The following is a 27,857-nucleotide window of genomic DNA, read 5'->3' as shown; positions in this document are numbered from 1 at the left end:
CTAGCCCATAGAACAAGAATAGCTAAGCTCATAGGATTCCACGGACGGTGTCAGTTTGAATAAAATCATTTTGCATAATAGGCCGCTCCGTTATTAAACATTAAAAACAACCGAAATACCGACGACTCAAGTGTACAGTAGTGGCCCTGAGGAAGACCGCTGCAAAGAGTTCGAAACGTCAGCATTTCAAACTGTTCTTTGTGTTTCGTAATGACGCGGCCAAATTCAAGCAATAAGTTTTATCTGTTTCCCTCTAACCACACAGCGGCTTGTTGCTGCCCTCATCGCCCAAAGCTGCGTTTCAGAGGCGTGGGAAACTTGCATATCCTTCTCAACACTAGAGACTGAATGTTTAAATGGCTGTGAGCACTATGGGACTCATCTGCTGAGGTCATTAGTCCCCTAGAACTTAGAACTAGTTAAACCTAACTAACCTAAGGACATCACACACATCCATGCCCGAGGCAGGATTCGAACCTGCGACCGTGGCGGTCTCGCGGTTCCAGACTGCAGCGCCAGAACCACGCGGCCACTTCGGCCGGCAGACTGAATGTTTACTAGGGCGTAAAATGAAGCACCATGTTTCCCACTAGGGTAATTGTGGGTGTGGGATACAGAAATAGATTCATGGTAGAAATCATTTGGGAGATTGGGAGAGTCAGTACATGCGCTAAAAAGGAGAAGTAGCGCTAAAAATTATTTCAGAATCTACATCTACATCCATATTGTTCAAACCATAGTGGAAATGCTGGTTGCTGTTTACAGTACCCAGAAGGAACATCTGAAAGAGTGGCTCTTATATCAACAATTCCGGTTTTGTTTTTATGCTAAAGGGGTGTTTAAATGGAACATATTTTACAGTTATTTGTTGCTGCCGTTTTGTTCTCAAGAACAGTGCTGCAATATCGCGGCAGGACACGGCAGTATTCGCAAAATGTGTAAGTATGGCGCTACAGTCTGGAACCGCGCGACCACTATGGTCGCAGGTTCGAATCCTGCCTCGGGCATGGATGTGTGTGATGTCCTTAGGTTACTTAGGTTTAAGTAGTTCTAAGTTCTAGGGGACTGATGACCTCAGATGTGAAGTCCCATAGTGCTCAGAGCCATTTGGGCCGTTTTTTGTAAGTATGACCCGGTTCTATACCCCAGAGAGTGGGTAGTTGCCAACGTCTGGTGTTGTCCATATGGGCTGGAGAATATTTCATGTTACGGGGTCACACCACATCTTGCATCTGCCTGAATATGCTTCTTCTCAACTTTGGACCACATTTACGGCGGCGCTGCGTCGAGATCGAGAACGCGTTGTTGGTGATCCTCTAGACGGTGAAAATATATTTCGTTCGGGAGTTTTGCATGTCGGACCTACTCAACTGACCCATCGTAGGTCAGCAATTGAGCCGTTGATCAGCTGATCAGCAATGTCGTTCTTCTTTCTTTCCTATGCTTATGCCGTTTTCAAGCTTAGGCAAATTTATTTTTATTTTGTTACCGGAAACCTTTCCTGTAATCAGTCAACCTTAGGAAGGCAGTCGGATGCACTACATTTGAACGAACAACCGTGGAAAACCGTCTTTAACGTCACCGCCTGTTAATTGCGATTTAGTTGTTTTACTTGCAATTAATATGGAAAGCAATTCTGGTTTGTGAACTATTTTTATATTAAAATGAAAGGCAATAGCGGCAATCTTTAAAGGAACTTGGACCTCTTTGATTAAATGACTGACTTAACTCTAAACTTTTCCCGAAGCAACAGCCCACAGTTTTGGCTTGGAGAGCAAATCTTTTGGTAAAATTTGTTACTGATCGTGAATTTAAATGTTTCCTTGCGGAAATTAGTACTAAACTGATTATCGGACTTCGTAATATTAAAATGACTGCAGGTTCTATCGTATTTCACAAACAAAAGACTACGGCGCATGAAATGGTGCACGAAAACTATAATAACCAAAAGAAATGCTTCCTTATTTATGAAAAAACACAATATCATGAATCTCTAAAGGAAGGACAGGTTTATAAATGAAATACGGTTAAACTTTAACAGTATATTTTATAGAACTAACAGTTAACTTGCACGATTCCACACAGCCTAATGGCCACACTTGCGTTTTTTGAAGCTGGATGCTCAGCGTCAAAAGACGCCACAGTTATAGGCAGGCTGGAGAATGGCGGTAGTGGCCACACACAGCGTCTTTTTCTGCCAACGTCCGACGGGAAGGCGCATCCTCAAGGTCAGACGCTAGTCGGATGGGCCGGGGCCCATTCCCTGCGTCAGAAGACGCTTCTCACATTGCGTTCCCATTTGAACTCAGTAGTAACTTTGCAGTGTGTCAACACAAATTAGTGTGTTTAGTCAAATGTTTCATTACAGTTTTTTCGATGTGTGAGATGGAAAAAATTGAACTTGACAGCGAACGTATTATTTTAGAAGTTCAAGCTCGACCTTTTTTATACGACATTCAAAATGCGGATTACAAAAACAGACAAAAAGAAGAGACGGTTGGCTAGCTTTGACATCTAATGTTGTTGGTGAAGATTGGGACAACATGGACAAAGAAACAAAAGAAGCCTTAAGTACAAGTCACAATATAAGCGCTTTATTGTAGAATATTAGAGATGTCTTGTTATGCCAGCAGTCTTTTTCACTCAGCAATGTTTGCGTTTCGGTTTTGACAGGGTACACAATCTGCGGTAGAACAGAAATATTCAACAAACTGATCTCTTGTGTGAGTTCCTTTCACGGTCCCTCTTGTCCTCTGGGCCGGAATGCTGTCCAAAGGATACGATAACGTGTCTTCAAAGTTGTACCCATCGTTTTCCCTCACAAAGCTGTGCAGTACACAAGTGGCTTTAACAATGATGTCAACCAAATCGATACTGACGTCAATCGGACGGTGGAATATACGCCATTTATTGGCTAAAATACCTAATGCACATTCCACGTACCGCCTGGCACTCGATAAACGGTAGTTAAAAAATTCTTTTAATGTTAGTCATGTCCTTATCGGGGTATGGTCTCAAAGGTTTTCACACAGGCAAAGGCTTCATCTGCCAGAAACACATATCGCAGTATTCGATCAGATGTATCGTTTGGTAAGGGTGCTGGTGGTGGTAATGGGAATAGTAGGAATAGAGTTTATTGCTAAAATTAGTACTTTTCAGGATGTTTGAAACTCCCTCGTGTCCAAAGGCCCCAACATCTATATATCTGACGCGCGGGATTAGCCGAGCGGTCTCAGGCGCTGCAGTCATGGACTGTGCGGCTGGTTCCGGCGGAGGTTCGAGTCCTCCCTCGGGCATGGGTGTGTGTGTGTGTGTTTGTCCTTAGGATAATTTAGGTTACGTAGTGTGTAAGCTTAAGGACTGATGACCTTAGCAGTTAAGTCCCATAAGATTTCACACACATCTATATATCTGAAGCAGTTATTTGCGACAGCTACTGTCATTAAAACTATTGAAAAATACCTCTCGTAGTTAAAGTATTCACTACTCGATCCCCATGGATTGATCACTCTAATATGCTTATCATCAATACATCACACGCAGTGTGGAAAATTGGCCTTTTTTTTTCAAACTGTAAACTAATATTCAACCAGTCTTCAGCAGTTAATTGTTTTACATATTGGCCTTGCATTATTTCCCAGATTGCTGAGCATGTCTCTCGAATAATCTTTGAAATTGTTGAACGTCCAAGTAGAAACTTGATGTGTAGAGATTTGATGGAACTGCCAGTCGCGAGATACCTACAATGAAACATTCATTAAAAGCAGAATCAATATTAATATTAAATGGTTTTTTTTAGGGAGGGATGTGCAAAAAACGTGGAAGAGCATTAAGGATTGCTACTAAAAAAATGTGAAAATGCACGATGACAAAAGTGGAGATTCATCAAAACCCAGGAAACATTACATTTATCACAAACAGTTATCATTTCTCCAATCTTTATGTGTAGAAAGAGAGTGAGTATTCCATATTTGTAATGTTCATGCATATTTAAGTTCCAGACTGAGCTATGCATGGCCGCGAATTATAAAATTTTGCTGGGGACAATTGCAGTTTTCTCTTTTTACCACAGACATCTGGGAATATGGCTGTCGATCTAACAGAAAGTACACAAGGCGCTGACAACACTGCACAACAAGAAGCAAACACGACACCTGAAATACAACATACTACATCCAAAGCCTCTCCCCCTGCTCGCACTGCGCAAAGGGAGAAAGAAAGTCCATTTTCGAAGAAAATGGGCGTTTTGGAAACGAGTATGCAACAATCACATACAAAGGAACTTAGAACTAATGATCCAGATGAAATGCCCCTACTTTCGCAAATGCCCCTTATTAAGAACTTTAGCCCAGCTGACAAGATGGATTTTCAACTGAAATATTTACAATTGGTTCAGTCCTACACACGTGCACAGCCGTCCAGAATTACATCTGAAAGTGACCAACAATCATCTCAGTCCACAAGCAGCACACCTACAACGATCTTCGAGGAAAAATCAGAAGATTCAGTCCTGTCCTTTTATGCACTGTAAACAAATAATACAATAAGTAATAAAACTTCATTTACCTCAGATTAATTGATAGTTTTTCTACAGCCCTTATTCAATCACGTAGTCGAGTGTTTCTTCCAGTAATAGCATTCGACACATTAAACAGCAGAGTTTCGTATGACTTAATAGACACCCTGTAGTACTCAATAAACTTTCCAGGGTTTTCTTTAAGTTTGTTGTGTAGCAGATTGAATGTTCCCCTTTCTGATCTGTCGTCAATTATTAGATGAGTCCAAAAACGTCTTTTTTGTCTACGTCGAATCAGTAACAATGCAGCACATATTATTGTTGCAGATTGTTTACTTAATGAATTCATTTCGCAATGCTGGGATGTCACCCAGGCAGGTCTGAAACGCTACTGAGCCATATATGGCCACATTCACATCTTTGGTCGCTAGGACGCGTTGCGTTGAAAGAACCTATATACATGGTCTAATGTGGCCACCACCAGGCGACTTTTGAAAGCTGTTTCTTTAGACGCTGAGCGTCCAGTTTCAAAAAACGCCAAGTGTGGCTGAGCCTAATATTAAAAAAAAAAAAATCTTCTACATGAAACGCGCAATACTCAAATGCACGCACTTGATATTCTGATTTCTAATAACAGTTCCAGCTGCAAATACTTAAGTAACAGTCTAAGAAAGATCTACTATGACCATTTCATCGGATCCACGGAATTAATTGCGTAACATGAATCAAGGTAATCGAGAGAAACAACTTAAGTGCCAAAAAGAAAAGAACAAAAGAACAGGCAAAAAGAAAAGAGCGGTACCCTTGTTTCACGACTATTCATACTAATTACACATTATGATCTTTGTATAGTTATCGATATATTATCCAGAGATGTCTGGCATAGTTACATTACATTGGGCAAATTTCGTGTAAAAGTCGGGGACGTTATACGCCTAAAAAAGGACACTCACACAGCTGGCGTACCGGAATTAGGGCTGTTAATTAGACCTGGGAATCCGACTTGAAACTACCTAAGGCCGATATTACACTATCAAATTTCTTTGTCAAACATCTTTGTCAAAGATATTTGATAATGTAATTGGGTACTTTGTCAAATGTCTTCCAATATTAGATCAAATCTAGGGCCTCGCTGTAGATTTGATCAAAGAAGTCGCTCGTCTTCTGTACACTGCAGTGTGACATGTTACCACATGGAGCGCTGGCATCGCTGTCGTCTGTAGTGTTTTTATAAACATTGCCGGTAAATACAATTGGCGTGTGCCGACAACTACAAAATTAATAGAGATGTATGAAGATGATGAGGCGCTTCAGAACGTGAGGCACCCTGAATACAAAAATAGATTAAGAAGATTGGAGACCTGACGTGACCTAACCTAACCTAACCTAACCTAACTTAACCCAACCCTCTCCTGTAGCAGGGAATCGGAGTGTTACAAATGGCTCTGAGCACTATGGGACTCAACTTCTGAGGTCATCAGTCCCCTAGAACTTAGAACTACTTAAACCTAACTAACCTAAGGACATCACACACATCCATGCCCGAGGCAGGATTCGAACCTACGACCGTAGCGGTCGCGCGGTTCCAGACTGAAGCGCCTAGAACCGCTCGGCCACTCCGGCCGTCTCGGAGTGTTACAGTGAGCCTGTCTTCTGCAGATGTAGCAGTTCTTAAGTGAATATTGTGCTTTGTGATATGAGGATACACTTCACTGAGCACATACAGAAATGTATGCTCATCCATTCTTAAGTAATTGATGTACGACATGACGTCCTCCACTATAAGCTCACGTAACAGGTTTTGTTGAAAGCTTTTATCGTGTCGTCGTAAAACCCACGGCTTCACCCAGGTATGTTTCCTTTTTTTCCCCCGCTTCTCTTCCGCATGTGCACACAGTGCAATTGTGCATGCAACTGCTGCGGTTACTAACAAGTTGTTGTTGTCAGCCATCTTGAACTTTGATGAATAATATGGTGACAGTGTTATACCCCTTCTAGCGCTACGTCAAAGATCTTCGCCAAATATATTTGACGAAATATTTGATCACATCTTTGATCAAATCTATGACAAAGAAATTTGACAGTGTAATACCGGCCTAACCCCCCGGGCTGTGAATGAAGCGTGCTACCCGTTATGCAGTGCGATCATGTCTTTGAAAGGTTATCAGTAATATTGTTTACTAGAGGTAAGTACAAGTGGACAATGAGAAAACAGCGAAATTCATTAACGTGATATACTAAAAGCCTGACGCACGTGACGTAGAATATCATTTGTACATAGACCGTTCCTGACACGCACCTCGCTTGGGCGTCTAGTATATCATCTTGTGCAACAGGCACGTCGCTGCCTGCAAGCTGACAAGGCGGATGACGCACGCTTCCTGTGAACAGCTCGCGGAAAGAGAACTGTGTTCATATGACGAGAACTGCTCTGCAGAGTACAAAGGCTCTCTCAGCCGGAGAGAAGCTGCATTAATACGCTGCGGATTAATGTATTGTGCGGGGCAGAGGGTACTTTTTATCATACCATATATTAAGGATGCCCCGGTTTTTCGGGACAGTCATGGTTTCAGATTAAAGAAATCGGTGTCCCGAAAAATACTTTCGGGACTGTAGTTTGTGCCGGATTTTGGATTTCTGAGAAATATTCTCATACTATTTTTCTCGCACTATTTCTTCTCCAAATACTTTCATGGATCTAAATTTCAACTACAGCTAAATAACGAAAGTTTAGCTATCGCGTCAGAGTCGTATCGCGGTTAATTTGTTACCGTAAGTGTTTGGTTGTTTCAAGTGAATTCAAAATTCCAAAAAGGAAGTGTTCATTCCAGGTACAATATTCAGAAGAATGGCTCTTCATAAAACGCGGGAGAAGTGACTATGAAGTAGATATGCAATTTGTAAGGGTTTTATTTCCATTGAACATGCGGGAAGGGCGCATGTTACGGACCATTCAGTTAGCGTAAAGAATATATCAAATGTGAACGCTGCCAGCACTTCCATTTCCCGTGCATCTGTATTTATTCTCTGTCCGATTCGAAGTAACGCACCACATGCATTTGCTGTAGTAGTCTGCTTTGCCGATAAGATTTCGTCTCTTCTGGCATGTTTAGTAGTTAGTAATTTTTACATTTTACACATCATCATTTTACATATACACATAATACATAAACTTCGGACTAATCAGAAGATTTCATTAATAATCATTATATAGTTTACAATCAAGAACTAATTATACAGTTCTACACATTTAGTTAATGATAGTTACAGTACTTGTTTGTTTATTTCATTCAAGAATTAATTATAGTTTTACACGTTTAGTTAATGACAATTACATTATTTCATTGTTTATACATTCCTTCCAAATTATTTCCAAGGTATTTTTCAATTGAGTAGAATGCTTTATTTTTAAACCATGTGTTTAATACCTCCATAAATTTAAAGAGGGTGCGAGGTTTGACTGATTGCGGCAGTTTATTATGTAACTTTAGACTTAGGTGTTTGCGACTGTTTTTGTCAGTGACAGCCTAGAATACGGTACATCAAGCATGCAGTTGTTTCTAGTGCTGTGCAAATGTAAATTCATTCTCAGTGTAAATTGTTCTATATTTTCTTTTATGTATATTAAGCAGTGATACATATAGAGACTTGGGAGGGTAATTATGGTTAATAGGCTGAAGTGCTCCTTACAGGTTTCTCTTGGACCCAATCCTTGTATACATCTAATTACTTTTTTTTTTGCCATTTGAATACACAGTTTGAGCCTGTTGAATTACTCCGTAACATAATCCCATATCGTAGCTGTGACTGAAAGAATACATAGTAGCAAAGCGTTAATAAACTTTTACTGACAGAATATCTAGGTTTATACAGCAGGAATATCACATGTGCAAGTTTGCCTGTCAGATAGCTTATACATTCTGGAACCGCACGACCGCTACGGTCGTAGGTTCGAATCCTGCCTCGGGCATGGATGTGTGTGATGTCCTTAGGTTAGTTAGGTTTAAGTAGTTCTAAGTTCTAGGGGACTGATGACCTCAGAAGTTAAGTCCCATAGTGCTCAGAGCCATTTGAACCAACCAGATAGCTTATATGGTCAACCCATGAGAGCCTTTGGTCTATTTTTAGTTTGAAACTGTAATTCTCTTCTTTCCCTACCTTGAGATTAAAATAAATTTCCTCCGTTTTTGTGTTGCTTACACTTTACTTGTTAGCATACACCATACCCTACATTTTTCAAAATGTTCATTATTTTTGTTTACCACCTCTTACATACTCTCACCTTTGGAGATCATGGTCATACCATCAGCATATAAGACATTTTTGCTGGCCATATAGTTTGAGAAGTCATTGACGTAGGCAATAAAGAGGAAGGGTCCAAGAACGGAGCCCTGTGAAGTACAGGGTGAGTCAAAGAGGATTTTACAACTTTGGAATGATATGTAAACTTATTGAGAAGACTTACAGAATCGGATGACGTGTCATTTTGTAGCAAACAACTTCAAATTTGATTCAGATAGTGCATCAGTACCCCATTCCGCTACCAGGAACGCCAGCATAGTGCACAGTTAAAATGGGGACTTTCATAGTCGGTTTTGGTGTGATGAATCGAACTCAGCAAGAACTGTTCGGCGTAAATTTCACACCGAATACGCTAAAGAACCTCCAAGCAGGCCTACAGTTTAGCCGATCTGAAAAATCGAATCTACGCTGCCGTCGCACAAGTTACGCAACATTCACTGCAACCTGTGTGGGAAGAAATTGGTTACCGGTGGGATGTTTGCAGCATCAGAATGGTTTTCACATCGAACCAAAATATCACTTGACACTCTTATGTGAAACTTTAGGTTGTTTGCTACACAATGACACATCTACCAATTCTGTAAGTTATCTCAATAAATTTCAATGTCACGCCAAAGTTGTGAAATCCTTCCTTTTTGACTCTGCGTAAAGCGAGCAGCAGTAGCACACGTACTCTGAAGTTGTCACACTCGTGGAAGCAGGTCCTACTTACGTATTAGACATCTTATTACTACGTTACTGTAAGAGAAAGTTAAAGATATTCTAATGTATTAACACACATCAACGTTTTTCTTAATCATACTTAAGCTACGTAGTTTTTACTTCAAAAATCCTGTCTAGTCTCAGTCTCTGTAAACGCTAGTCATGCTTTGATTGTGATTTACACGACGACATTGGGTTGCGCCACTCGTTGCGTGGAATGAGTTGCACGCAAATGGTTTCATATTTGACTGTGGACACGGCGAAACCAGTATATACTTCAGTTTCGTCGTTTTGTGGTTTCCGAGTTGTGTCTGAAATGAAAGTTTTGGCAGCTGCACGACGCATGAGTTGTGACGGAGTTAAAGCTTGTTGCTTGGAACCGCTGCATAAGAAAAAAATAAGAAACGTGTTTCGATTCGCGACTGGATGAAGAAAAGACGTCAGATCGATTGCTCAGCATCCTTGCTGAAATAATTTATAATGGAAGACCCAAGAAGTTCTTTTAATTATCTTGGAATGTCACCAGAACTGTTCACGTTTCCTCTAAATAGAGTTAACTGTGCGATAAGGAATAAAGATACTGTAATGCATGAACCACTGCCGCCAGAACTGAAATTACATATCGCATTGCGTGCATTGCAATCGAGAATACTCGGCATCTTAGATGCGGTTTTAGCTGCTGATAACGCTTTTTCATTAACACCAATCATCATTAACATTGACAGTAATAATTATTAACATTGACAGCAGTAATTATTCTAAGCAGGCCGCATTAAGAAGACAATGGTTTGCAAACTAGAGATGGGCAAAACTGTTCTTTTCAGAGATTGGATCAGAACTGTTCACTCCCTGAAATGAATTAGCTGTTTTTCATGACTCACCACTCATTTACAAAAGAAAATAAATGAAAGGCACATTGCCCTTTAAACTTGGTTTATTCCAGTACTATACCTGTATTTTGATCTTATTTGATCCTATTTTGAAGTAACATAGATAATGAGTAAGAATTTTGTATTGTTTATTGAAATTTCCACGATATGACAAAGTTTTTGATTATTGATTTATTTTGCACTAGCGTGGTTTTTTGGGTGATCGGAAAATGTTGTAGCTTGAGATTTACATTAACAATATATTTGGCTATAATGTATTAAAATTTCATTAACCTCATACAAATACATCGCAAGCCATATATTTTTCCTTTCGAAGACGCCTAAAATCGCAAAATCCGTACCAGAATAAGAAAAAAAAATATAAATTTGACTGTAAAACGAAAGTGCTGCATATAGCCTTACGCAGAATAAAACAAGGAAAATATTGGTGTATCACATTTTGCGATACGTTTATCGGTTCGCTCGTAATTAAAGCGTAAATTCGAGTGTCCATAATAAAAATCCTATAGTAAGAGTAGTCATCAGGAACCTAATCTAATCAGTTTAAACAAATAAAAATAAAATAAAAACAATTGATGTATACATAACATAATAATGTAATATACATAGCGGTATTACTACGAAGAACAATATCCAGTGGGGACAACGATGCAGAGGCGCTGAGTCGAGCAGGTCGAGCCGCGAGCTGTATTACTGCGTGAGCTGAGACCGCAGAGACCAGAGTGACACCAGAGCCGCTTTGCTCGACGCTCTGGCTAGAGCCGAGACGGTGGGGTGAGCGTTGAGCGGGCGAGTTCCGAGGGTGGGGGGAGCTCACCCGCTCCGATACAAATCGTCCGCTCCCTTGCGAGCAGGTTTTTGCAAGTAGTTCCTATGTTATCCGCTAGGTGGCTCTCTGTCCTGTTGCTGGCATCAACTGCCCAGAGGGCAGGACGTGCGACTGAAACGATCGCCGACAGAGTGCGATGCGAAGTTAAGCTGCGCCAGACACTGCACAGTGCACACGGCAGACGACGCACAGAGACGGCCCGGCATATGTGAAACACAAAATCCAATGGGGCACTGCACAATGCAGGCAGCCAAGGTAGAAGCAGGGCAGAGGCCGGCGCTGGCTGTGTTGTGTGGCGTGCACTGTGCTCTGACCAGCAGAGGCGCTGCTGATATGCTCCGTCTCTCTCTCTCTCTCTCTCTCTCTCTCTCTCTGCCTGGGAAACGTTTGGAGCTACCGTTCTTTTTTTCTGAATCACTGATTGTTCACTCCTTTGAAAGATTGAACTCTATGAATTAGTTCAAGAGCGGATCCCCCATCTCTATTGCAAACTACTCTCTTGAAGATAGATATGTTTAGTGGCAATATTTCAAAATTCAAACGTATGTCAATGGGGAACACTGATGCGACGTTTTAAATAGATAAATATTGAATAAAGAATGCACCTTCTTGATTTCTGTGGACATCCCTTCTGTCAACAGTATCCCTTTTTTAAAAAAGTTGGCCAACTCGAACAAGGGATTATAGTCTTGTAGCCGAGAGCATTTCCACAGCTAGAATTACATTTGCTTGTATTTTTCTTAATTCATTTGTATATGTGCTCCTAATTCAATAAATTTTGCCCTGCAGCTCAGATATTGTCAAACTATCTGTGTTCTGATCGCACGTCATGGTCTCAGGAGCACCAATATGTTGCTTATTTTTGTAATCAGCATCACTGAAATCCCACATACACCTATACAAAGCATAGACCTCCAAAAAGCGAACAAAATTCTCCGTTCCCCACTTCATATTTCAGTTTGTCCACACTCTGCAAACGCACATAACCTCAAAACTCATGCTACTAGTGACGCCAAAGTTTGAACACGCCGGAAGTGTTCAGCTCCACCGATGAGTTGCGTAAACGCATGGCGCGCATGCGCAGTGGCCGGTAGCGCAGTTGACTGCAACCTAGTGTCGTCGTTTAAGCTAGGCTTAAAGAGCACTGAAAGACCTAAGTCGAAACAAGGCCCCAGGAGTAGACAACATTCCGTTAGAACTACTGATAGCCTTGGGAGAGCCAGTCCTGACAAAACTCTACCATCTGGTGAGCAACATGTATGAGACAGGCGAAATTCCCTCAGACTTCAAGAAGAATATAATAATTCCAATCCCAAAGAAAGCAGGTGTTGACAGATGTGAAAATTACCGAACTATTAGTTTATTAAGTCACGGCTGCAAAATACTAACGCGAATTCTGTACAGACGAATGGAAAAACTGGTAGATGCCGACCTCGGGGAAGATCAGTTTGGATTCCGTAGAAATATCGGAACACGTGAGGCTACGACTTATCTTAGAAGCTAGATTAAGAAAAGGCAAACCTACGTTTCTAGCATTTGTAGACTTGGAGAAAGCTTTTGACAATGTCGACTGGAATAATCTCTTTCAAATTCTGAAGGTGGGAGGGGTAAAATACAGGGAGCGAAAGGCTATTTACAATTTGTACAGAAACCAGATGGCAGTTATAAGAGTCGAGGGGCATGAAAGGGAATCAGTGGTTGGGAAGGGAGTGAGACAGGGTTGTAGCCTCTCCACGATGTTATTCAATCTGTACATTGAGCAAGCAGTAAAGGAAACAAAAGAAAAATTCGGAGTAGGTATTAAAATCCATGGAGAAGAAATAAAAAAGCTGAGGTTCGCCGATTACATTGTAATTCTGTCAGAGACAGCAAAGGACTTGGAAGAGCAGTTGAACGGAATGGACGGTGTCTTGAAAGGCGGATATAAGATGAACATCAACAAAAGCAAAACGAGGATAATGGAATGTAGTCGAATTAAGTCTGGAGATGCTGAGGGAATTAGATTAGGAAATGAGACACTTAAAGTAGTAGAGGAGTTTTGCTATTTGGGGGCAAAATAACTGATGATGGTCGAAGTAGAGAGGATATAAAATGTAGACTGGCAATGGCAAGGAAAGCGTTTCTGAAGAAGAGAAATTTTTTAACACCGAGTATAGATTTAAATGTCAGGAAGTCGTTTGTGAAAGTATTTGTATATGTATGGAAGTGAAACATGGACGATAAATAGTTTGGACAGTAGAAGCCTTTGAAATGTGGTGCTACAGAAGAATGCTGAAGATCAGATGGGTAGATCATGTAACTAATGAGGAAGTATTGAATAGGATTGGGGAGAAGAGGAGTTTGCAGTACAACGTGACAAGAAGAAGGGATCGGTTGGTAGGACATGTTCTGAGGCATCAAGGGATCACCAATTTAGTTTTGGAGGGCAGCGTGGAGGGTAAAAATCGTAGAGGGAGACCAAGAGATGAATACACTAAACAGATTCAGAAGGATGTGGGCTGCAGTACGTATTGGGAGATGAAGAAGCTTGCACAGGATAGAGTAGCATGGAGAGCTGCATCAAACCAGTCTCAGGACTGAAGACCACAACAACAAGTCTGAAAACGGCTGACGGTGGTGCCTGCACCGTAGTAAAACACGCACGTGGAACACCGCCGAAGATGGCGAGAAACGGGTTGTTCATGTTTTTCACTAGCTTACAGAGAAATTCGGTTTTGAAGTATTCCAGTGATGTTTAGTACATAAAGTTAAAACGTTATTATTTACGAGATGCGTGGTTAAATCGGTAGTGCCGGAGTATGGTAACTGTGTGTTCTGTGCATCGTTGGTTATCAGTGTAGTCATTCATTTTCCAATCAGTTCGAATTCTTACACCGTCTGTATACAAAAACTCATCAAATGTATGCTGATTAACTAATCGTCTTTTATGAAAATTCGTCTTCTTGTTTCTAATTATATATCACATGCAAAATTCCAGATTTCGCTGCAAATTCGAATTCTTAGTTATCGATTTTTTCGTAAAAGACTGTTGATAAAGAGAATGTGAATTAAGAAAACATTACAAATTAAATTATTGGGACACAAATGAAACGTCAAATACCCTTTATTTGGACTATGTCCATTTGTTTTATACCACCGGCGTGGTATCATACGAGCCAGAGAGACAAGCGTAGGGAAACAAGGAAAATAGTTTTCATGGCATCGAGTATACCGTGCAAATGCTGCATTTTTTTACGCTTTCTACCGCACCATTGCACTGTGAACTCAATATAACTAATTTGGATCCTAGTTAAGCGATTTATCACGAGAAATAACAAGACATTTAAGCTCCGAGACGTGCTGGAGCTATTGTACGAAGCTTTGCCGCACATCAGTGCCGAATGCTGGCGGGATGCAGAAGAGCACATCATTAAAAGAAGAGAGGAAAATTTTGCGCATGAGTGTCTTCGTGGGTTCTATTGTTGGTCGCCTCGTTATCAGCGTAGCAGGTCACCAGTTGAACTACTGAAATGTATTCCTCGGATTTGGATATGGAAGAATTTGAGAGATTACCGATGACTAAATGTAAATGATACTTTCAGTGGTCCCCTAAGAAGCTTATTGGCGGACTTTATCATAATTATTTAATTCTGTTCACAAATTAAATGACAATCGAAGCTACATTATTTCTCCGTTCTTGATGACTAGCTTAGCCCCCGCTGATTCGTTCTCGTAAACTGTATGATCTGCACAGTTATTCTACTGTTTCTCTTTAATCGAATTTTTATGTTGTTCACAAACAGCGACACCTTCTATACTTTTCACGCATAATAACTTCGTAGAAGCATGATTTTTGTGAATGAACTTCTGACAAAAGAGCGATTCTGGTAGCTGGAGTCCCACGTTTTTGTTGATCATGCCTTTTGCGTTCTTATGGTGGTGTTTCCGTAGAAACTTCATCCCCCAACAAATATTTCTTTGTATCTAACCGACAAATGATTTTCATGGATTTACCTTTAAAAAGTTTTGTCATCACCACCATCATCATCATCATTTAAGACTGATTGTGCCTTTCAGCGTTCAGTCTGGAGCATAGCCCCCCCTTATAAAATTCCTCCATGATCCCCTATTCAGTGCTAACATTGGTGCCTCTTCTGATGTTAAACCTATTACTTCAAAATCATTCCTAACCGAATCCAGGTACCTTCTCCTTGGTCTGCCCCGACTCCTCCTACCCTCTACTGCTGAACCCATGAGTCTCTTGGGTAACCTTGCTTCTCCCATGCGTGTAACATGACCCCACCATCTAAGCCTGTTCGCCTTGACTGCTACATCTATAGAGTTCATTCCCAGTTTTTCTTTGATTTCCTCATTGTGGACACCCTCCTGCCATTGTTCCCATCTACTAGTACCTGCAATCATCCTAGCTACTTTCATATCCGTAACCTCAGCCTTATTGATAAGGTAACCTGAATCCACCCAGCTTTCGCTCCCATACAACAAAGTTGGTCGAAAGATTGAACGGTGCACAGATAACTTAGTCTTGGTACTGACTTCCTTCTTGCAGAAGAGAGTAGATCGTAGCTGAGCGCTCACTGCATTAGCCTTGCTACACCTCGCTTCCAGTTCTTTCACTATGTTGCCATCCTGTGAGAATATGCATCCTAAGTACTTGAAACCGTCCACCTGTTCTTTGTTCCTCCTATTTGGCACTCAATCCGTTTATATTTCTTTCCCACTGACATTACTTTCGTTTTGGAGATGCTAATCTTTATACCATAGTCCTTACATTTCTGATCTAGCTCTGAAATATTACTCTGCAAACTTTCAATCGAATCTGCCATCACAACTAAGTCATCCGCATATGCAAGACTGCTTATTTTGTGTTCACATATCTTAATCTCACCCAGCCAGTCTATTGTTTTCAACATATGATCCATAAATAATATGAACAACAGTGGAGACAGGTTGCAGCCTTGTCTTACCCCTGAAACTACTCTGAACCATGAACTCAGTTTACCGTCAACTCTAACTGCTGCCTGACTATCCATGTAAAGACCTTTAATTGCTTGCAAAAGTTTGCCTCCTATTCCATAATCTCGTAGAACAGACAATAACTTCCTCCTAGAAACCCGGTCATATGCCTTTTCTAGATCTATAAAGCATAGATACAATTCCCTGTTCCACTCATAACACTTCTCTATTATTTGTCTTAAGCTAAAGATCTGGTCCTGACAACCTCTAAGAGGCCTAAACCCACACTGATTTTCATCCAATTGCTCCTCAACCAATACTCGCACTTTCCTTTCAACAATACCTGAGAAGATTTTACCCACAACGCTGATTAAAGAGATACCTCTGTAGTTGTTACAATCTTTTCTGTTTCCATGTTTAAAGATTGGTGTGATTACTGCTTTTGTCCAGTCTGATGGAACCTGTCCCGACTCCCAGGCCATTTCAATTATCCTGTGTAGCCATTTAAGACCTGACATTCCACTGTATTTGATGAGTTCAGACTTAATTTCATCCACCCCAGCTGCTTTATTGCACTGCAGTCTATTGACCATTTTCTCCACTTCCTCAAACGTGATCCTATTTCCATCATCATTCCTATCCCATTCTACCTCGAAATCTGAAACATTACTGATCGTATTTTCACCTACATTGAGCAACTCTTCAAAATATTCCCTCCATCTGCCCAAGGCATCCACAGGATTCACCAGCAGTTTTCCTGACCTGTCCAAAATACTTGTCATTTCCTTCTTACCTCCCTTTCGAAGACTGCTAATTACACTCCAGAATGGTTTTCCAGCAGCTTGACCCAATGTCTCCAACCTGTTTCCAAAGTCTTCCCAAGATTTCTTCTTGGATGCTGCAACTATCTGTTTGGCTTTGTTTCTTTCTTCAACATAACTTTCTCTGTCTACCTGAGTTCTAGTATGTAGGCATTTTTGATACGCCTTCTTTTTCCTTTTACAGGCTGCCTTGACTGTGTCATTCCACCAAGCTGTTTGCTTCCTCCTACTTTTACACACTACTGTTCCAAGACATTCTTTAGCCACTTCTAGTACTGTGTCCCTATACCTTGTCCATTCCTTTTCCAATGACTGTAATTGACTACATTCAACTAACTGGTACCTTTCTGAGATCGCTGTTATGTACTTGTGCCTGATTTCCTTATCCTGAAGTTTCTCCACTCTTATCCTCCTACATGTGGACCTGACCTCCTGCACTTTCGGCCTCACGATCCCAATTTCACTGCAGATTAAATAATGATCAGTGTCATCAAAGAATCACCTGAATACACGTGTGTCCCTAACAGCATTCCTGAATTCCTGATCTTTTATTATATAGTCAATGACAGATCTGGTTCCCCTGCTTTCCCAAGTATACCGGTGAATGTTCTTATGTTTAAAAAAGGAGTTTGTGATTACTAAGCCCATACTGGCACAGAAATCCAAGAGTTGCTTCCCGTTCCTGTTGGCCTCCATATCCTCTCCAAATTTACCCATAACTTTTTCATACCCTTCTGTTCGATTTCCAATCCTGGCGTTAAAATCACCCATGAGCAGAACACTGTCCTTGTCCTTTACTCTAACAACTACATGACTGAGTGCCTCATAAAAACTATCCATCTTATCTTGATCAGTCCCTTCACAATGCGAATATACTGACACAATCCTAATTTTCTTGCTAGACACTGTCAAATCTATCCACATCAGTCGTTCGTTTACATACCTTATTGCAACTACGCTGGGTTCCATTTCTTTCCTGATGTAAAGCCCTACACCCCATTGTGCTATTCCTGCTTTGACTCCTGACAAGTAGACCTTGTATTCTCCCACTTCCTCTTCTTTCTCACCCCTTATCCGAATGTCACTAACAGCTAAAACGTCCAGCCCCATCTTACTAGCAGCCTCTGCCAGCTCTACCTTCTTCCCAGAGTAGCCCCCATTGATACGAGGGTTGCCCAGTAAATAATGCCCCATATTTTTTTTCTCCGAAATAAAAAATATTAGAAATGTGAAACTTTAGGTGCGAGTTATTTGAAGTTTCCCGCGTGTGTACGCAAAGTTTCAATTTCCTCCGACAGAGAGCGGTGGTGTAGGAATGTTCTAAAATGGCGTCTGCAAGTGACATCCGTCAGAAACAACGTGCAGTGATTGAATTTCTCGTAGCAGAGGAAGAAACCGTGGGCAATATCCATAAACGCTTGTGCAACTTCTACGGAACATCTGCAGTCGATAGGAGTACTGTTGGTCGCTGGGCACAGAGGGTGAAAGCATCAGAGGGCGGTGCTGCGGAGCTCCGAGATTTGCCGCGGTCGGGAAGGCCTCCCACGGCTGTCACGCCTGACATGTTGCAGCGGGCTGATGTTCTCATTCGACGGGATCGACGCATTACGACTCGACAATTGGCACTGGAGTTGTCAGTAAGCAAAGGAAGTGTGGATGTGATTATCAATCAGCTTGGATACTCAAAAGTGTGTGCAAGATGGGTTCCTCGGTGTCTTACTGTCGATCACAAATCCCAAAGAAAAGACATTTCTTTCGATTTGTTGCGACGCTTTCACGTTGACGGGGAGGCCTTTGTGTCACGGATTGTGACAGGTGATGAAACTTGGGTGCATCATTTTGAGCCCGAAACAAAAAGACAATCGATGGAATGGCGTCATGCTTATTCTCCACAGAAGAAAAAATTCAAAACAGGTCCTTCAGCCGGAAAAGTCATGATGACTGTGTTTTGGGATTGCGAGGGCGTAATTCTCATTGATGTGATGCCAAAAGGCAGTACCATTAATTCAGAGGCTTATGTCAAAACATTAGACAAACTTAAGCAGCGCTTCCGGCGCCTTGGGCGTCATGTTAACCCACAGGATGTTTTGATTCAGCATGATAACGCTCGTCCTCACACAAGTTTGAGGACTTGTGAACACATCGCGAAACTGGGTTGGATAGTGTTACCCCATCCACCCTACAGCCCCGATTTGGCTCCTTCAGACTTTCACTTGTTTGGGCCAATGAAGAATTTCATTCGTGGAAGACGTTTTGCCGATGACGAAGAAGTGATTCACGAAGTGACAACCTGGCTCCGTAGGCAGAGTAAAGATTTTTACCGGCAGGGAATACACGCTCTTGTGTCTCGCTGGAAAAAGGCCGTCGAACTTGAAGGAGATTATGTGGAAAAATAAAGCAAGTAGACAAAACATCAGTCTTTCACATATGTAAATTTGATTGTTGTGGAATAAATACTTCTGGAGAAAAAAAAAATGGGGCATTATTTACTGGGCAACCCTCGTATTAATAGCTCCCCATCTCATTACCATTTGTTTGCCGAGTCGTATCTTAGGAGTCCCTGGTTTGTCAGTTAGAGGTGGGACTCCGTCACCTCCAAAGGTCCGAGGCATTTTGCTCTGATTGTTGCCAGCATCATATTTAAAGTACCAGGGAAGCAGGTTGCTAGCCTTACTTGCCCCGAGTCCCATTGGGTTTTACCCCTAACGGCTGAGGGACTAACCAGTGGATTTGGTAGTCTTTGCCGTATGAGCACAAAGGAGACCACGACTCAGAATATGTCCGAGATGCCCAGCCTTATTCCAAAGTAACTGGTATCCCGACTGTCGGTACCACTTACTTGGCCACTCATACGTTGCCCGTGGTTCATGAACTAGGACACGACTACAGGAACCCACACCATGAACCACAAAAAAGTTTTGTAATGTAACGAAATATTTTTTAAAAAATTTTCATCGCCATTTTACCCCCTTAGTGAAAGAATTTCCAAAAATGCTGAAACACGTTTTTTTATTTCTGACTGTGAAACTAAATATTAATTTTTGTAGTTCTAGCTTCAAAATTTCCTTACTAGCGATATAATTTCCAAAAGCCTTTCATCCCCTATTTCAGCCCCTTAGGAAGGTAATTTCGAACAATCCCTTCATAAACGACGCCTGCGGTATAAGATCCATACCCTCTCCAAATTTCAAGTTCATATCCCCGGTGGTAACACTGGTTCGCGTCGGATCACCGAAATTAAGCGCCGTCGGGCTGGGCTAGCACTTGGAGGGGTGACCATCCGGTCTGCCAAGAGCTGTTGGCAGGCGGGGTGCACTCAGCCCTTGTGAGACAAACTGAGGAGCTACTTGATTGAGAAGTAGCGGCTCCGGTCTCGTAAACTAACATACGGCCGGGAGAGCAGTGTGCTGACCACATACCCCTTCATATCCACATCCAGTGACGCCTGTGGTCTGAGGATGACTCGGCGGCCGATTGGCACCGTTGGGCCTTCCAAGGTCTGTTCGGACGGAGTTAGTTATCCTTAGCGGTTCGGGCAGCGCGATAGTGAGTCAGAGTAATGGCCCTATTCCACCCCCGTAGGGCGTGAATTCTCAAAAACAGTGAAACACGTATTTTTTTTTCATTTCTAGCCGAGAAGCCAAATACCAATTGTCATAGAGACAGCTTTAAAATGTTTTAGCAATGAAATATTTTCATTAAACATTTAACCCCTCTATTTCATCCCCTTATGGGTTGGAAGTCCTTTTCTTTGAGGGTGTTTATTACCACCAGCGTTGCTTCTTGAGTCCTCTCTAGAATGTCGAACTGACAGCCTTTCAACTTGAGTTCCAGTTTTGGGAATAGTGCAAAGTCGCAAGGTGCCAAATCTGGCGAGTACGGTGGGTGGGGTACAACCACCATGTTGTTTTTTGCCAAAAAGTCCTGGTGAGGAAGGATGTGTGATAGGGCGCATTATCGTAATGCAGCAGCAATACAATTCCCTTGACGCCAAAGTTCGGGCCGTCGGCGCCGCACGTTTACACTGAGCCATCGCAAAACGTCACAGTAGTATGCGGAATTCACTGTTTGGTTGGGTGGTACGAATTCTTTGTGCACAATTCCCTTGGTATCAAACAAAACGCTGATCGTGCTCTTCACTTTGCTCTTCACCTGTCTCGCTTTATTGGGTCTTGGAGAGCCCAGGCTCTTCCACTGGGGCGATTGTTGCTTTGTCTCTGGCTCATAACCGTAAACCCAGCTCTTGTCGCCGGTGATAACCCGTGACAAGAACGTTGGATCATCAGATAAGGTCTGACGAAGGTCCTTGCACACTTCAACATGCTGTGCCTTCTGATCAGCAGTCAAAATCCTTGGCATAAATTTTGCAGCTACACGATGCATGCCCAACTCATCAGCCATCATTCGTTGACATATCCCATAACCAATGCCCACTTCATCTGCAAGGTCTTGAATGGTTCGACGTCGATCTGCACGAACCAACTGTTGAAGTTTGGCAACAATGTCTGGTGTTGTGTGGCTAGCGGGTCTTCCAGTGTGAGCGTCATCTTCGACGTCTGCACGGCCTTCCTTGAACCAAGCATGCCTCTCAAACACACGCATACAGCTCATGCTCTGTCCCTCAAACACTTGTTGAATCATTGCAAGGGTCTCCGTAGCACTTTTCCCGAGATTCGCACAGAATTTGATACAAACGCGCTGTTCTGTTCGCGGATCCATCGTAAAATCACCACACACCAAACACAGAGTATTACAGAAACCTAGTGGTGCAGAGATCTACTACTTTCCAGATGGCAGCACCAGTCTCGAAAATTTTTTCCACCTCGTATTATCTTGATGCACGCGATTTCTATTAAGTTGATAAATGGTGACATTTACTCACCAACTAGGTTTTCCGTCACTTTTGCAGACTTTTTGAAAGCTCACTTTGATATTTTATAACTTTTCTCTTATACAGTTTTGTGTCAAACTGGACAATGCTCAGATATTGCACGTATCATGTAAATATAACAAAAAAAGAGAGATTATTTTAGTGTGCATGCTAGCCATTTCTCTCTCCTACTTAACATCGCTTAAAATAAACATCTAAAATCCTTACCACGATAATGATAATAATTTCAATGGTTTGCACGAAGCACGATGACGACGATTGTTCTAAGCTGCTATCGTGTAATCAGGTCTTCTCACTGCGCCCGGTCTCAGCAGCCATGACAATTAAGTTAGCTCTCGTGCAGAATAGCACCTCTGCATTCCAGGACTATGGACAAACCACATTTCACTGAGGCTCAGTCCACACATTGGTGCCAGTTTTGTTGCCAACTCTGGCTCATCGCTGCCGCATTCCGCCCAAGATCTGTGTCACGCTGGCAACAACCACGGTTTCGCGGTAATATTGAAATAAATATTACGCTGCAATGGATTCTAAGATTACTTCTCCCATTTTTTAGCTTTATGAAAATTTCGGGAGTAATTTGAACCCCCAAAGCCCTCCCCTCTGGCTACAGCCACGCTGTGAAGTGTCTCAATACATCAATATTTGATAAATTCTCTAAGCTGATATTTACACTTGCAATACGTGTGTGGATAACCGATTAAAGTGTTGTTAACATCGTATTAATACGTTCCAAGAGTTTTAATCGCCCAGCCCAAACCACTAACGATAGAAACTTGAAATCTGCAGAGGATGTTGCTTTTATACTGTAGGCGTCGTTTAAGAAGAGATTGAAACAGGATATAAAAGGTTTTTTCGAAAATATATCGCTTTTAAGACAGTTTTGAAACTAACACACGAAAATCGGTATTTGGTTTCTCGATCAGAAATAAAGAAACACATATTCATCTTTTTTTATAATTTAGCCCCTATGGGGGTCAAATAATGGATGGGCGTTTTTTTGAAAATAAATCATTATTAAAGATCTACTAAAGTATTTTTAGAGCTAGATATATGAAAATTAGTATTTGACTTTGGAAATTCAACTCCTAAAAAGGTTTTTTTTTTTTGAATTTATAACGGAGAAGCCAAATACAAATTCCTGAACGTTTACCTTCAAACATGCTTGCATAATGAAATATTTCCATAAAAACTTTCATCCCTCTGTCATCCCCATAGCGGTACAGTTTCCAAAAACAGTGAAACACATATGTATTATTTCTAACCAAGAATCCAAATTCATATTTTCATAGATTTAACTTTAAAATCCTTTTATAATGAAATATTTCATAAAACACCCTTTTAGGAGTTGAATTTCCAAAGTCAAATACAAATTTTCATATATCTAGCTCTAAAAATACTTTAGTAGATCTTTAATAATGATTTATTTTCAAAAAAACGCCCATCCATTATTTGACCCCCATAGGGGCTAAATTAAAAAAAAATGAATATGTGTTTCTTTATTTCTGATCGAGAAACCAAATACCGATTTTCGTGTGTTAGTTTCAAAACTGCCTTAAAAGCGATATATTTTCGAAAAAACCTTTTATATCCTGTTTCAATCTCTTCTTAAACGACGCCTACAGTATAAAAGCAACATCCTCTGCAGATTTCAAGTTTCTATCGTTAGTGGTTTGGGCTGGGCGATTAAAACTCTTGGAACGTATTAATACGATGTTAACAACACTTTAATCGGTTATCCACACACGTATTGCAAGTGTAAATATCAGCTTAGAGAATTTATCAAATATTGATGTATTGAGACACTTCACAGCGTGGCTGTAGCCAGAGGGGAGGGCTTTGGGGGTTCAAATTACTCCCGAAATTTTCATAAAGCTAAAAAATGGGAGAAGTAATCTTAGAATCCATTGCAGCGTAATATTTATTTCAATATTACCGCGAAACCGTGGTTGTTGCCAGCGTGACACAGATCTTGGGCGGAATGCGGCAGCGATGAGCCAGAGTTGGCAACAAAACTGGCACCAATGTGTGGACTGAGCCTCAGTGAAATGTGGTTTGTCCATAGTCCTGGAATGCAGAGGTGCTATTCTGCACGAGAGCTAACTTAATTGTCATGGCTGCTGAGACCGGGCGCAGTGAGAAGACCTGATTACACGATAGCAGCTTAGAACAATCGTCGTCATCGTGCTTCGTGCAAACCATTGAAATTATTATCATTATCGTGGTAAGGATTTTAGATGTTTATTTTAAGCGATGTTAAGTAGGAGAGAGAAATGGCTAGCATGCACACTAAAATAATCTCTCTTTTTTTGTTATATTTACATGATACGTGCAATATCTGAGCATTGTCCAGTTTGACACAAAACTGTATAAGAGAAAAGTTATAAAATATCAAAGTGAGCTTTCAAAAAGTCTGCAAAAGTGACGGAAAACCTAGTTGGTGAGTAAATGTCACCATTTATCAACTTAATAGAAATCGCGTGCATCAAGATAATACGAGGTGGAAAAAATTTTCGAGACTGGTGCTGCCATCTGGAAAGTAGTAGATCTCTGCACCACTAGGTTTCTGTAATACTCTGTGTTTGGTGTGTGGTGATTTTACGATGGATCCGCGAACAGAACAGCGCGTTTGTATCAAATTCTGTGCGAATCTCGGGAAAAGTGCTACGGAGACCCTTGCAATGATTCAACAAGTGTTTGAGGGACAGAGCATGAGCTGTATGCGTGTGTTTGAGAGGCATGCTCGGTTCAAGGAAGGCCGTGCAGACGTCGAAGATGACGCTCACACTGGAAGACCCGCTAGCCACACAACACCAGACATTGTTGCCAAACTTCAACAGTTGGTTCGTGCAGATCGACGTCGAACCATTCAAGACCTTGCAGATGAAGTGGGCATTGGTTATGGGATATGTCAACGAATGATGGCTGATGAGTTGGGCATGCATCGTGTAGCTGCAAAATTTATGCCAAGGATTTTGACTGCTGATCAGAAGGCACAGCATGTTGAAGTGTGCAAGGACCTTCGTCAGACCTTATCTGATGATCCAACGTTCTTGTCACGGGTTATCACCGGCGACAAGAGCTGGGTTTACGGTTATGAGCCAGAGACAAAGCAACAATCGCCCCAGTGGAAGAGCCTGGGCTCTCCAAGACCCAATAAAGCGAGACAGGTGAAGAGCAAAGTGAAGAGCACGATCAGCGTTTTGTTTGATACCAAGGGAATTGTGCACAAAGAATTCGTACCACCCAACCAAACAGTGAATTCCGCATACTACTGTGACGTTTTGCGATGGCTCAGTGTAAACGTGCGGCGCCGACGGCCCGAACTTTGGCGTCAAGGGAATTGTATTGCTGCTGCATTACGATAATGCGCCCTATCACACATCCTTCCTCACCAGGACTTTTTGGCAAAAAACAACATGGTGGTTGTACCCCACCCACCGTACTCGCCAGATTTGGCACCTTGCGACTTTGCACTATTCCCAAAACTGGAACTCAAGTTGAAAGGCTGTCAGTTCGACATTCTAGAGAGGACTCAAGAAGCAACGCTGGTGGTAATAAACACCCTCAAAGAAAAGGACTTCCAGAAATTACGTTTGAGCAGTGGCAGAAGCGCTGGGACCAGTGTGTATGTGCGGATGGGAACTACTTCGAGGGTGATGGTGACCATTAGTCCAAAGGTAAGATTTTCAACAGATGGCAGCACCAGTCCCGAAAATTTTGGATAACACCTCGTACACTAATCACCACAGATGGCGTGTGCAATTTGCTTCCATTCTGGGCACAAGTTTGGCAAAGAGTTCTTGTGGTAAAGCGTTTCATACTCCCACCAGTGGGGCTGAAAACAGCTGGATGGTCGTTGCTGCATGTGGACTTGCTGTACCACCCCTCCGCAACATACACCCCACGTGCTCGATGAGACTTAAGTCGGAGGAATGGGAAAGCCAGTCCATCCACCAAATATTTTCTCTACATCTACTTGTGTATTAGTGACAAAGAATCTCAGCCATGCAGCTGAAGTAACAGAATGTAACGGCAGTTGATTGTTGTCTGTAGATTTGAGCCGTCTTCTTTCTTTTTCGGACAAATTGTCACTCTAAGAAGTAATTTCTCTGAATCTGGATATCATGTGTAAGTTTATCCGAGATCATGTCTGAAGTGACATGTCTTCACTTTATGAACTTGTGATGTAATGGTCCTCAGAATTAGAAAAGCAGGTTCACCAATTGAAAAATGTTCCTCCTCTTGGTCTTTGCTTTGGCCCCATACCACATGTCAGGTAACATGGAATAGCTTGTGTTTCGAGAGCTTGTCATGATTTTCTTGTAATGATGTATTTTTAGAACGAATAACAAATCTTCATATAATCTTTAGAACAGCCATCTTTGCTTCGTGTCGGTCGTCGGAAAGTACTGATTATATTTCCTGAGAACGTCTTAGAATGTGAACTGTTATTCATCTTCATTTGCAATGATTTGCTTGCAAATGCTCACTAACGAAGTTCACTGAGGCAGATACCTCATCACCATTTGATGTTCTACACTACTGTGAACTGCAACATCAGATTTGAAAAACCTTTTCGCTCAGTTACCATGGTCTCTACCTTCAACAAGAGGAAGATCTTCTATGTGCCTTACTGGGAGTTTTACTTGAGTACTTGTCACCATTTGCGTGACAGATCTTGAAAATATCTTTGTAATGTCACAATCAACATCAAAGAAAATCGGATTCTTCACTTCGTTTTACATGTAATACTGTGATGCGTCTGTCCCACAAAATAAACAATTTCTTTTAAGCTAAAATTTTTGAACCGACGATCGATAAATGTGGGAATCATTTTCCGCTCCTCCGTACCTGTTCTAGCATAAAATTTCCAGCACTTTTTATGAACAACATCTGTACAGTTCACCAAAATAACATGTTTACCATTTTTTCTCGTCTTAATCCCTTTTAAAGCCGCGCGGTCTGAGGCGCCATGTCACGGATTGCGCGGCCCCTCCCGCCGGAGGTTCGAGTCCTCCCTCGGGCATGTGTGTGTGTGTGTGTGTGTGTGTGTGTTCTTAGCATAAGTTAGTTTAAGTTAAAGTAGTGAGTAGTGTGTAAGTCTAGGGACCGATGACCTCAGCAGTTTGGTCCCTTAGGAATTCACACGCACACACACACACACACACACACACACACACACACACACACACACAAACACACACACAGACACCGTCATTAAAAGTTTTGTATACCATTTTCCTTAACTGTGTCCGATCAACCCCGTCCAGATGTCACGCTGACTTCCACAGACCAACGTGACTAAACAATGGTCAGTTGACACTGATGCCTCCTCCATTGTCATATTTGATTATGAGGTCCCATACTCCGAGGAGCGTAGGGGACGATGCTTAGCAGTGGTCAATAAAATATCCCGCAGAAAGCACACGTTCTCGACAGCGGAGCAACAAAATGCAAGAGAACGATTCACTGAAACAACAAGAGTGAATACAGAAAAAAAAATGGAATATGAAGTAAAAAATTGACGGTCATTAACCACGCGATTTCCATAAAACTGATAAACGACGATATTTACTAACCAACTAGGTTTTTTGAAACTCTTTTTGACTTTTAGAAAACACATTTTAAGGCTCTACAACTTTTCTCCGAGCAATGTTATCGTCAAATAGGTAAGTTCTCAGATGTTGCACGTTTTATGGCGATGAAACAGATGTTTATCGAACGGTGAAGAATTAGCGTTTACTCATGTTCTGTTATGAGGAAGGCGTGGAAATAATAATAATAATATTTAGATATGTTCACGTACAAATGTGGTCCTTATTTGAAGTAGGCCTAATTATCCATCGACTGGTAAGGTTGACAGGGACCGCAAGCAGAACTACGACACGACGATTTCCGGCTTTACCGACAAGTACCGATCAGAAAAATGGGGTGAAACTGCCAAGAAAGC

This window comes from Schistocerca nitens, chromosome 2 (genome assembly GCF_023898315.1).
Source record: "Schistocerca nitens isolate TAMUIC-IGC-003100 chromosome 2, iqSchNite1.1, whole genome shotgun sequence".
NCBI classification, from domain to species: Eukaryota; Metazoa; Arthropoda; class Insecta; order Orthoptera; family Acrididae; genus Schistocerca; species Schistocerca nitens.
The sequence above is the reverse complement of the archived record's forward strand: the minus strand, read 5'-3'. Positions refer to the sequence as shown.